At 40.6% G+C, this 12,205-nt stretch overlaps 1 protein-coding gene across 1 annotated transcript in view; it reads right to left on the bottom strand.

Annotated features, from left to right (window-relative positions):
- LOC128250676 (uncharacterized) overlaps positions 1-4,608 on the bottom strand; it is a 39,662-nt gene extending 35,054 nt beyond the window's left edge. The window contains exon 1 of the mRNA XM_089342348.1: positions 3,565-4,608. The gene's annotated coding sequence lies outside the window, so the exon portion shown is untranslated. The remainder of the gene's footprint in view (positions 1-3,564) is intronic.
- Positions 4,609-12,205: the final 7,597 nt, after the last annotated feature.

Genomic DNA, 12,205 nt, shown 5'->3' with positions numbered 1-12,205 from the left:
CGTCCGTAAATCCCTTAATAATGCAGACGACAGCAACAGCTGCCGCGTGTCTCCCTCTTAACCCGTTGGTATTGATACACCTTTGCAAGCTAATGCATGCACACATGTGCACGCGTATTTCTCTGCAGGCAGGCGTGGTCGAATGACTTTTTCTTCTTGTTAGTTTTATCGTTTAGTCAGGGGGGGGGGAGGCTGTGCACATAATTCGCTACAGGGTCTCTGAGACAGGTGGGAGGGAAAGAGGAAGATATCCTGAAACCGAGAGCCGGGCCTGAATGCCTGCAACAGAGTGGTCTCCTCTAAAGACATCCAAGGTGCCGAGTAGTGCTGTTCAATCAGGCGACTGGCTAAGTCTACCGGTTACGTAGGTCATTGCCGGATTTGAACTCATACCGTAAAGTATCCGATCTGACGTTTTTGCAGTTCTATCAATCCACCACCTTAGATTGGTACTATTTTCATCGATCCCGAATGGGTGAAAGGTAAAGTTGACCAGGGCGAGATTTGAACTCAGACCATAAACAGACGGAGCAAATACCGAATGGCATCAAGGTAAACGCTCTTACAGTTCCGCCAATCCACTGTCCTTAGACTGAAAGGATAAAAGGTAAAGTTGGCTTGCCCGGGATTTGAACTCAGAGCATAAAGAGTTGCAACAAATAGTGTGAAGCGCTACCGATGCTGCCAATTCAGCCGCAGTCATGACGTAACAAGTAAGGCGGCGAGGAGCTGGCAAAATCGTTAGCATGTCGGGCGAAATGCTTGGCGGTATTTCGTCTGTCTTTACGTTCTGAGTTCAAATTCCGCCGAGGTCGACTTTGCCTTTCATCCTTTCGAAGTCGATAAATTAAGTACCAGTTGCATACTGGGGTCGATCTAATCGACTGGCCCCTTCCACCAGAATTTCGGTCTTTGTGCCTAGAGTATAAAAGAATTATGACGTCACAAGTTTGATGCAAATGCCACAAGTCAGCCAAACCTTTGTTGGTGAGAACATCTTTATAAGCAAACTTTGAAGTGCTTAGTGAGCGCTCAGCCGGAATTCGAGAGGTAAGGGTTCGATTTTCTGCGGCACCTAGCTGGCCACTTTCTTTTCCGTCTTCTAAGGGTATTTACCCGATCATCTTAGCTGTTTTGGCAGCTATTCTGCGACCAAGGTTTCCTTTATGTTCTTGTTGGAGAAACTGAGGAAAAAGACAATTGTGTGTGCGTGCGTGCGTGCGTGCGTGCGTGTGTGTGTGTGTGTGTGTGTGTGTGTGTGTGTGTGTGTGTGTGTGTACGAGGTGTTTTTATATATTTGTTGTTATGAAGTCCGTTGAAGAAACAGGTGCATGTGGGGTAGGCTCGTAACTTGGAGGTGGCTCACACAGCGAGCAAGTTTTGAATGCTCAGGATGTATGCGTGAGAGTAGTAAAGAAGAAGAAAAACAGATAGGACACGGTAGAGTGTGCTAATGGGTTTTAAATTAATGTTTGCCCGAGAATTAAATCGTCTTGTGGAGATAAATGAGCGGGGGGTTGAGTGGTTGGGAGGCTGGGAGGCTGGATGGTCGAAGGCAGTGAGGTGTCTATCTCTCTGTCTATTTCTCTATCTCTCTATCTCTCTCTCTCTCTCTCTCTCTCTCTCTATATATATATATATATATATATATATATATATATATAAATATCAACAGCAGTAGTAGTTTTGTTCTAGACAAGTGAAGAGTAGCTCCCTAATGTGGGTCATGTTGGACCCTACCGAGGGGATCAGCAACAGATAAGAGCTGGAATAGTTGCTAGATTCCAACCGGAAGCTTAACCTTTGGGAAGCTGCTTTTGCTACCGAATCTAAATGTGTTGCTATTGTTGTTGCTGCTGCTGCTGCTGCTGCAACAATAATTTAGACCCACGTTAGCCCCGATCGAGCAGATTTACAATCAAAGACAATCCAGTCGTGACCATTACGTTTATTTTCCCAATATGAAGCCCCCACCCTCCCTCAAGTACTTCATTACTAAGCTAGGCCTTTTTCTTTTTTCTTTAAGACAGTAGGGTGTGATTTGAGGGAAATTTGGTTATTACTTCCAGCAAAATCTGCCAACCAAGCAGTTACTCCTTTCTGTGTGTTGGTGACCTTCTGTGGTACACTACGTATATTTTTTCCTTTGCGTCGCTCAGTAAAAAGAACGAAGCTTATTGCATAATAGTTTCTATACAACAGATTAACATAGAAGGGCACTGAAAGACAGCATTTATATATATATATATATATATATATATATATATATATATATAGATAGATAGATAGATAGATAGACAGAGAGACGGACGGACGGATGGATGGATGGATAGATAGATAGATAGATAGATATAGATAGATACATACACACACACACACACATATATATATATATATATATATATATATATATATATATATACACACATATACATATATAGATAGATAGATATCTAATAGATAGATAGATAGATGTCTATATATACATCTATCTATCTATCTATCTATCTATCTATCTATCTATATATATATATATATATATATATATATATATATATATGTATGTATGAGAACAGGTTGTTCTTCCCAGTATCCTATGCTTTTGATATAACTACGAAGGCGTCACCCACCCTCAACAATACTCACTGAGTGAGTAGGCTTCATTCAGTTCTTAAACATGTAACGGGGTTACACAGTACAACAGAAAGCGAATAACTCATATTGATCATAAAGAATAATCCCAACGCGTTTTGTAGTTTAACGATAACATAAACACTACAAATGTGAGTATGGCAGGGAGCAAGAAGGAGGTTTGTTATTAAAATGGATCCATGAATCCGGCATTGACCGTGAAATATCCAGAAAGGAAATTACAGCGGTTTAATAATTGTAACTGGATTGGAGCTGCAAACGTGGTTCGTTCGGATTTTCAGAACGCATCCGCTGGTTAAGAAAGTGTATGTGTGTATGTATGTATGTATGTATGTATGTATGTATGCATGCGTGCATGCATCAATGCGTATATGTATGTATATATATATAAACAAAAATACATATATAAATATATGTACATATACAAATATACATATACATTATATATATATATATATATATATATATATATATATATATATATATATATATATATATATATATATATATATATATACATATATATATATACTTATATATAAATACATGTATACATACACACAAATATATATACATATATATTTACATGTGCATACATATGTATTTCCGTATGGGTGTGTGTATGTGTGTACATGTACACATACATATACACGCACGGACGCACGCACACAAGTGTGTGTGTGTGTGTGTGTGTGTGTGTGTGTGTGTGTGTGTGTGTGTGTGTGTGTGTGTGTGTGTGTGTGTGTGTGTAATAATACGTAACTTAATACAGAATACCTAATATTGGTAAAGCAGATAATATAAAATCAATACAAATCATCTCTATATTGAATGCATTCATCAATACATCGCTATTGAACACAATCTGATTCTTCAGAAACAATAAGCCGAAAAAAGTATTAATTTACTTACGTTTAGAAAACATTCATCTAAATGGTAGTAGTTGGTCAAAAAGAAACAAGTCATGGCCAAATTTGATAAGTTCCTTTATTTGACTGACAAGTCAAACTGGACAGGTCAGTTTAAAAAAATGACGACTGTCAAACTAGATATGTCCTCGGCATTGAAATACTCACAGTGGTTATAGTAGACAGTTCCGTTATAAAATGCTCGATAGACGTCAAAATGAATATGTATGTCCACGGTATGAGAAAATGTCAAACTGGTAACAGTCAATCTGGATAGGTCAAGTGTCAAAAGTTTGACTGTGATCAATCACATTGAATAGGTCCGGTAACGAAAGATTGTACAGGTCCAGGTCCAGTATGAAAATTCTGACTGTGGTCAGTCACATTCAATAGGGGTCAAAATGTACAGGTCCGGTGCCAAAAGTTTGGCTATGGTCAGTCAAATTGAACAAAAAAACTGACAGAGGTCAACGTGGAAAAGATTGACTGTCGTTAGTTACATTGAACAGGTCCGGTAACAAAAGATTAACAGAAGTCCAAGACTCGAAGTGGACGGGTCGAGTATCAAAACATTTTTGTTTTCTTAAAAAAGAGAAGTAATTACCAAAGGTGAGATTCTGCGTAGATTTTTCTCTCCATAGTTATTCGATGTTGCATGAAGAATTTCCTTTCAAAGAACACATTACAAAGTTCTCTCCATAAAAGCTACTGTTTCCAAGTTTCGAGTTTTGAGCAGTTTATACCAAAGTGTTTATGGTTGCATGTTTGGAAGTTTAAAAAGTTCAAATCGGATATGAATGAGTTAATATGTCGTCCATGAGATTTGTTGTGAAGGAGTTAATAAAAGTCGATCCACCGTCGCACTCCAATTAAGTCAAATTCTGCTTTAACATCCTGCTAGACTTTTGTCTTGTTTTGTTATTGTTCTTTTTTTTTCTTCTTCTTTTTACCTCACACCCGATTGAATGACAAACAGTTCAGTTCTGTTCCGCTGTTGTTTTTCACTAAAGAAGAAGCAAGGATGAGAGAAAAAGGTTAGAGATTCGATGAATGGATGTTGGCTAAAAAGGGAGAGGAAGAAAAAAAGAGCTGAAGGAGGAGGAGGAAGAGGAGGAGGAGGAGGAGGAGGAGGGGGAGAGGTGGTGCTGACGGAGGTAATTGTTAAATAAAGAGAGGGGGGGAGTAAATAGAAAAAAGTTGAGGGTGGGAGATAATTAGATAGGTAGATAAATTGAGAGAGAGAGAGAGAGAGAGAAAGAAAGAAAGAGAGGGAGTGAGGGAGAGAGAGAGAGAGAGAGAGAGAGAGAGAGAGAGAGAGAGAGAGAATAGTTGAATGAAGAGAAACAGCGAAAGTGATAAAGAGTGACTGATGACTGATGCTGGGGGACTCAGCCTTTGTTAAATAAGCCGAGCCAACGGGCTTCAGCAATGTGTGGTTATAGAGGGAGGGAGGGAGGGAGGAGGAGGATGGATGGATGGATGGGGGGAAGATGGAGGAGGAGGAGGGAAGCAACAGCGTCCTTTTCCCATATATTACCGTTGCGTGACGCACGCTTCAAGAAAAGTTTGTACCTACGCACGTATACATGCATATATACATGCATGTATATGCATATATATATATATATATATATATATATATATATATATATCCATATATATACACATCCATATCCATATGTATGCCTGTATTCACAGAGAGGCGCCCACTTGAACCTTCGGCTCGCTATTTCTTTTTTTCTGACTTACCCCATACTTTTCCGTGCGTTTCATTAGCCTAATGGAACACAACTGTCTCCAGCTGGGGATCAACAAATATTTAAACACCTTCTACAAGGACCCCAATCGTCACATATACGCCCTCCCTTCTCCTCTCACTTTGTCTCTCTCTCTTACACACAGACACACACACACACACACACACACACATCTACCAGAATGAAATAGTAATGAAAGGGGTCCATAGATAAAAACTGGTTGAGAACCCTTACTTTAGATGTATTTATTGGTAAATATTGCAAGAAACAACTAGGTTTCTTTGTCTACCGTTTTACTTGGTTCAACCTACACAAGGGAATGTAGGAAAAGCAAAATAGAAATTTTGAGCGAAGTTTCTATAAAACTAATTTTTAAACACCGAATGGTTGTTGATGGAGCGGAGGTGGGGGTCTAGCAGAATGAAATAATGATCAAAAGGTTCTACAGATAAAATATGGTTGAGAACCGCTGCCTCAAAGTAAAAGTTCTTAAACTTTTTGTTTCGGCGTTCCCCCGCTCGTCATGCCCAGCTGTGTTAGCGAACTTCTTGTGAAGAATTAATTACAAAATGGTTGGATGCCATAAAATAGATAGTTTATAATTTGTTATTAGTCATATTTTGAAGTCAAGACTTCCAAATGACATATCTGACGAATTTTTTGTTTGTTTGTTATTGTTTTTGTATATTATTTACTGAATCTGAAGATGCCCCATTGCAACGGATTTCTACGTGGTTTCCACTTATCGAATTCCTTCACAGGGCATTAGTCGATCTGGGGGTTTGTTCAGAGAGACTGAACCCGACGCCATCTGGTTGCTAAGTGTGTTTCTTATAGATTAGATATGTAGTCTTCGAATCATCTTTCTCCTTTCTGGTTTTGAGAAGCTTAATTTCTCAAGATTGGTTTTTAGGTAGTGCGTTGCATATCCCAGGGTCCCAATAATTACAGGTATAAACCTGAACTTGTAATCTGGGTAGAGTAACTGTAGATTTAGTGTAGGTATTTTCTTTTTCGCTTGTCTTTAGTTTTATATTAACATCCGCTGGGCAGCTGACTTCCACATCTGCAATCCAGCGCGTCAGTTACTGCACTGGATAAAGGGGTAGCCACCCGCTCTCAGAGTTGAGCGAGACAATGACACACGCACCCTTATCTCCTTGACATATATCAAATGTAATTATACCTCATACACAAAAATCGCTTAATCCAACCACTGAGCTGTTCAAGAATTTCCACTTAAATTCCTTATAAACCTATCACCACCCAACCCCATTCTCTCTCTTTCAATCTGTTTCTTTCTTTCTTTATTTCTTTATTTCTTTCTTTCTTTCTTTCTTTCTTTGTCATAAACATTGACTACAATTGTGTGTTTGTGTGAATGTATGTATGCATGTATGTATGTATATATGTTTGTATGTGTGCATGTATGTATGTATATCTCTTCTATTTTTTAATTATTATAAATTTTCTACTAGGAACACACGCACACACACCCACCCACACTGACTCAAATATATTTATGCATACATAGTTCAAATCCTACCAGGTTCAACTTAGTATCTTTTCCTTCCGGGGTTCAATTAAATAAGCAGGCTTCAGTCCATATAATAGCAACGATGCCTTGTGACTAGATTAAAAAACCATTATTATTTTCGGTTTTTCGGTTCACTATCGACCAATTCTACCTTTCTTTAAATATATTACAAACTGTTAAACGAATATAAAAAAAAAACCGTAATTTGTCCCAAACCTTTGACCTCAATAATTTCTTGAAACTACAATCTAGGTTAATTCTACCCCTTCCTCCTTTCCCCTGGATGTACCCTTTACACGGAGCTGAATCTTGCACTCTCTATCTCTCTCTCCCTCTCTCTCTCTCTCTCTCTCTCTCTCTCTCTCTCTCTCTCTCTCTCTCTCTCCCTTTGTTTACTTCCTTAATGTATTAAGATTACATTAATCCTTGATTCGCTGCTGTCTTCTTTGAAAGCTGATAAATTGTTAAAGGTTAAAATCTCGCTTTGTAACTTCTTCTTCTCACCTCCCTCTCTCTCTCTATTTATCTTTCTGTTTGTCTACCGATCCGTTCTATCTCTCCTTTCACTCTTTGTTGAAACATTTAGCATAATTTGCTTGAATCTGTTCCTACTTATCAATAATAAGAGGTGTCAGTAGATATTCGCTGACCTAGGTTCGGTTCGGTGCAAATCTAATGACACGTTAGCAAGGTTAGCTTTAACGACACTCCTCTGTTTTCACATATACATTATATGACGTGTGTATAATGTACACACACTCACTGATACATACACACTCACTGATATACACACACATTTTAATATTCGCTTAGTCGTTGCGAGACAAATGACCTGGTGTAGAACTCAGCATACGTATGTTTCCGAATACAACGTTAGACGAGTACAGAGTGGTAATAAGGAAAAGAGGTGACACAGGAAAACCAATGATATTATGTTTCAAACGCCATTCCCTACGGCTGTTTCTGGTATAAGATGCAGTGGACCCATAGTTGAGCGCCTGGAAAGCATCCTGTCGCTTCGTCGGAGCCTCGAACATTAAGTGCAATTTATTTGCAATAAAAAGAATTACATTTGTGTAATATAGAGGGGGAGACATTACCACTGCGAAGGTCATTACTGATTTATATGGACAAATATGTCCAAAAGACCCCGATGAAGCTATGGGGTGTTATTCAGGCACCCGATCTAAACACACCAACATCGATAGTCAAGCGATGTAGGGGGGGGGGGGGGAGAAACACAGACACACATACATATACACATAATACATATATATATGTATATATATATGACGGGCTTCTTTCAGTTTCTGTATACTAAATCCACTCACAAGGCTTTGGTTCGCCCGAGGCTATAATAGAAGACACTTGCCCAAGGTGCCACACTGTGGAACTGAACCCGGAACCATGTGATTTGGTAAGCAAGCTACTTACCACACAGCCATTCCTTGACTGCTGTTTCTAGAGATGTAAGGGTTTTTGCAACCCTCTCCGTTATAATTGTGATTTATTCGCAATTATATATAATTGTTTTATGAAAACGAAAACAAAAACGAAAACAGAAAACGAACTTTTTCGAATAACGAAAAAAAAAAAAACAGAGAAACGAGACATGAAACATAAAGAGTATATCCCTTCGTCAGTTGTCCCTGTTCCATCTACTATATATAACTTCAGAGTCCCAGCATAACCACAGCCTCTGAGTGAAACAAATAAAATTCAACGACCAGAACTGGTGAATCTTTCTCAAGCTACACCTAGCGTTTTGAAAACTAGCACATTGGACAAGGTAGTCCGGGGTAGACTATGCCCAAGGAAAAAATAAAAATAAGACAGAATGGCCGTATGATTATAGTTGGAATGTTTTAGATCATAGCTAAGATAAAACAACAACAAACAACAACAACATTAACAATTTTGGGAAAATGGTCGTTGGATAAGTAAATCTCTTTACGTTTGCTTGTCAAAAATAGGATAAAAAAATACAGCATAAATACGTGGTGATAGAGAGAGAGAGAGAGAAAGAGAGAGAGAGAGAGAGAGAGAGAGAGAGAGAGAGAGAGAGAGAGGGGGGAGTGTGTGTTTCTTCCTTTCTATCACTCTCACTCATATCCATGCCTTTCTCTTTCACACACACACACACACACACATTCACAAACGTACGCACCACAATCTTTCTTTTTTCTTTCCATACGTGCACACATGCGCGCGTGCACACATTGACTGTCTCAGCCACCTCCACTCTCTCTCTCTCTCTCTCTCTCTCTCTCTCTCTCTCTCTCTCTCTCTCTCTCTTTCCAACCCTACCCCTCCTTCTCCCATTCTCTACTTCCCTCCCTCTTATCTCCCCCCCCCATATACGAATGCGATCACGTAGACCTGCGATCAAAATCCTTGACCATCCCGTTTTTTGTCATATTCATCTAACGCTACACGATCTACTATGTCCTTCCTTGATGGCGTGATTCAAATGGGATTTCGTACTATTTCTAGCAGATCATCGAATCCTTTCTATTTTTCTAATTTGCTCCAAGTCTATCAATCTCCCTCCCCCTCCCTCCCTCCCTCCCTCCCCTCCTCTCCCTCTAGTTCTCTATCTGCTTCTGTATCTTTCCCTTTCAGTCTTTCTTTCTCTTTCTCTAACTTTCTCTCTCTCTCTCTCTCTCTCTCTCTCTCTCTCTCTCTTTCCATCTCGCCCCCCTCTCTCTCTCGCTCCAGTTTACATGGAGAAACATCTTTTTGCATCACACTCTAAATATCACATTTACACACACACACACACACAAACATTCCTTCTCTTTCCCAATCTCTGTCTCTCTAACTCTGACGCTTTCTCTCCCTCTTCCTCTCTCTCTCTTTCTCTCCCCCTTTCTTTCTATCTCTCTTTCTCCCTCCCACTCTGTCTGTCTGTCTCCCTCTCTCTCTTTCTCTCTCTCTCACACACGGACGTACACGGACTTTCCCTCCTTGTCTTCTCTTCTCTCCTTCACCCCCTGCACGCACACGCACACACACTCTCACCGCCCCCACACTCCCACACGTACCAGCACTCTTCCTCCCTACCTCTCACACTCCCCCTCTCTACACACGCGTGCATGAACTTTTCCTCCCTCCTCCTTGTCTTTCTTCTTGTCTGTCTGTCTTTGTCTCTCTCTCCGTCTTTGTCTGTCTATGTCTCTCTCTCTCTCTCTCTCTCTCTCTCTCTCTCTCTCTCTCCCTCTCTCTCTCCCTCCCTCTCTCTCCCTCTCTCTCTCTCCCGCCTACACAGTTTATGCCGTAATTCTTACCAAAATCCAGTCAGAAAATCACATTTTTGAAATAGTAAACCCGAGTGATTTATGGCCTCCAGCCTCCTCCTGTCAAATAAGCGCTAACCGAAGCAGTATTGAGTTCTATAGCAATAAACAGAAGATTTAGGTCACCTACAGTCGACTAGAAACCAGTTAGTAGCACCTCTAAGCGATCACCAGACATGCTAGAAACAGTAGCCAACTCACCTTCAAATCAAAACCTAGAGTTTCTGAAAGAACGAGAAAAGTTGACACTGGAGACCCCTCGGTTTCCCATACATACACGCCCCCACCCCCACCTCCCACACAAGCGCTGCTGTTAACATGTGACCCAGTACAACCTGTTGCATGGCCGGAGCCCATCAAGCTTGCTTGGTGAGGTGGAACGTCCACTTTAGCTTTTTATAGAGGATTAGCGGAGGAAAAGTGCGCCGACGTTCTTGGGTAGACGTTGGGCGTTGAAGAAGATCAGCTTGTTGCTCTTTTCCGGAGATGTTTCTCGGGGCCGAACCGCTACTTCTCCGCATTGACAAGTCACAGCTCCGGTACTACAGACATGTGATTAAAATGTCGCAGCAGGGAATCGCAAAACGGATTCTTCAAGTCGAGCTGACTGACGGAGGACCTAAGGGTAGATCAAGAACGAAAGGGTTCGATAAATTTTCAGTTTCAGTTGGTCACATTTGAGAACCCATCCGGAACATCTAATGACGGCTGCTTCTGACTGTACCCTATAAAGGAGATGCCCGAAGACTCTTCTCTTACGACACTTCCAAGAATATTAGGTGGAGAAGACGGATGGACGAATGTGTCGCGCCTGTCTGTCCAGTTGTTATTGATGAAGAAAGACAAGTAAATCCACGGCAGATCCTCTCCTGGCGTTTTGTTATAAAAACTTATCTAATTTTTAATGCTTAGCACGAGGCATTCTGTATATTCATGAACTTCGCGTCAGCCTTTAGATTATGTAAAATTCATTTGAATTCCAATTAGGAGTTTCCTTTAAAGTTGCCTGATAAAACCGTTGCCATCCATCCTGGTATTTATCTAAAGAGACCCTCAACCCACACCACTCGTACAACCTTTTATCAGTTTCTCACATTTTGCTGTTGGCTAATTATATCTCGTCTTATTTCCTTCCTAATTAAAACACCAGTTTCCACTTAAACTCTGATTTTTTTTTTCTGTAACATTTCACTCATCACTGCTTAACACTTGACTCTCTTTAGCACTTGACTCATCTCAACACTTGACTCTCTTTAGCACATGACTCTTCTTAACACTTGACTCTCCGTATTATGGCCGTAGCAAATAAAGCGCGCCACAACACACCAAGTGTGCCACTTCATTTTCGTTACTCAAATAATGTTGTTTTTCACCCTTGGTTTCAGGTTGGTCCAACCTCTAATTTTATGATTATTGATGTCTTCCGATGTCGAGCAAATGGTTCTAAGGGTCATTCTGAATCAGATTCTGTTGAAACATGTCAAATCTGGCTTCTTTGTTCGTAAATGCAGAGTAGCAAAGTTGAATAATGTCCGGCTGGGGAGTTCCCATGGCTTCAGACGTGCCAGAGATCTAGGATGACCACCACCACCACCACCAAAACCACCACCACCACCACCACCACCACCAACAACAACAACAACAACAACAGCAACAACTTATCTTGTAACCTAACACTTGGCGTCCCATGGCTGGCTGCCTTCACGATTCGCTCGTGTTGATGCAAACGCCGAGAGAGTTAGATATTACGACACCTCCCCCAATCCGGGTCAAACGATTCAGTTTCGTTTCCTGGCTGAAGAAACTGTTGCCATTTCACACATGTTACATATACACGCACGCACGCACGCACGCACGCACGCACGCACGCACGCACGCACGCACGCACGCACGCACGCACGCACGCACGCACGCACGCACGCACGCACGCATACGCACAAACATATGTGTATAGTTTTGTAAGGTATATGTGTGTGTGTGTATATATATATATATATATATATATATATATATATATATATATATACCAGAGTAAGCGCGTAGATGTGAAGCAAG

The sequence above is a fragment of the Octopus bimaculoides genome, chromosome 25 (assembly GCF_046866305.1).
Source record: "Octopus bimaculoides isolate indiv1 chromosome 25, ASM4686630v1, whole genome shotgun sequence".
Classification (NCBI taxonomy): Eukaryota; Metazoa; Mollusca; class Cephalopoda; order Octopoda; family Octopodidae; genus Octopus; species Octopus bimaculoides.
The sequence above is the reverse complement of the archived record's forward strand: the minus strand, read 5'-3'. Positions and strand labels throughout refer to the sequence as shown.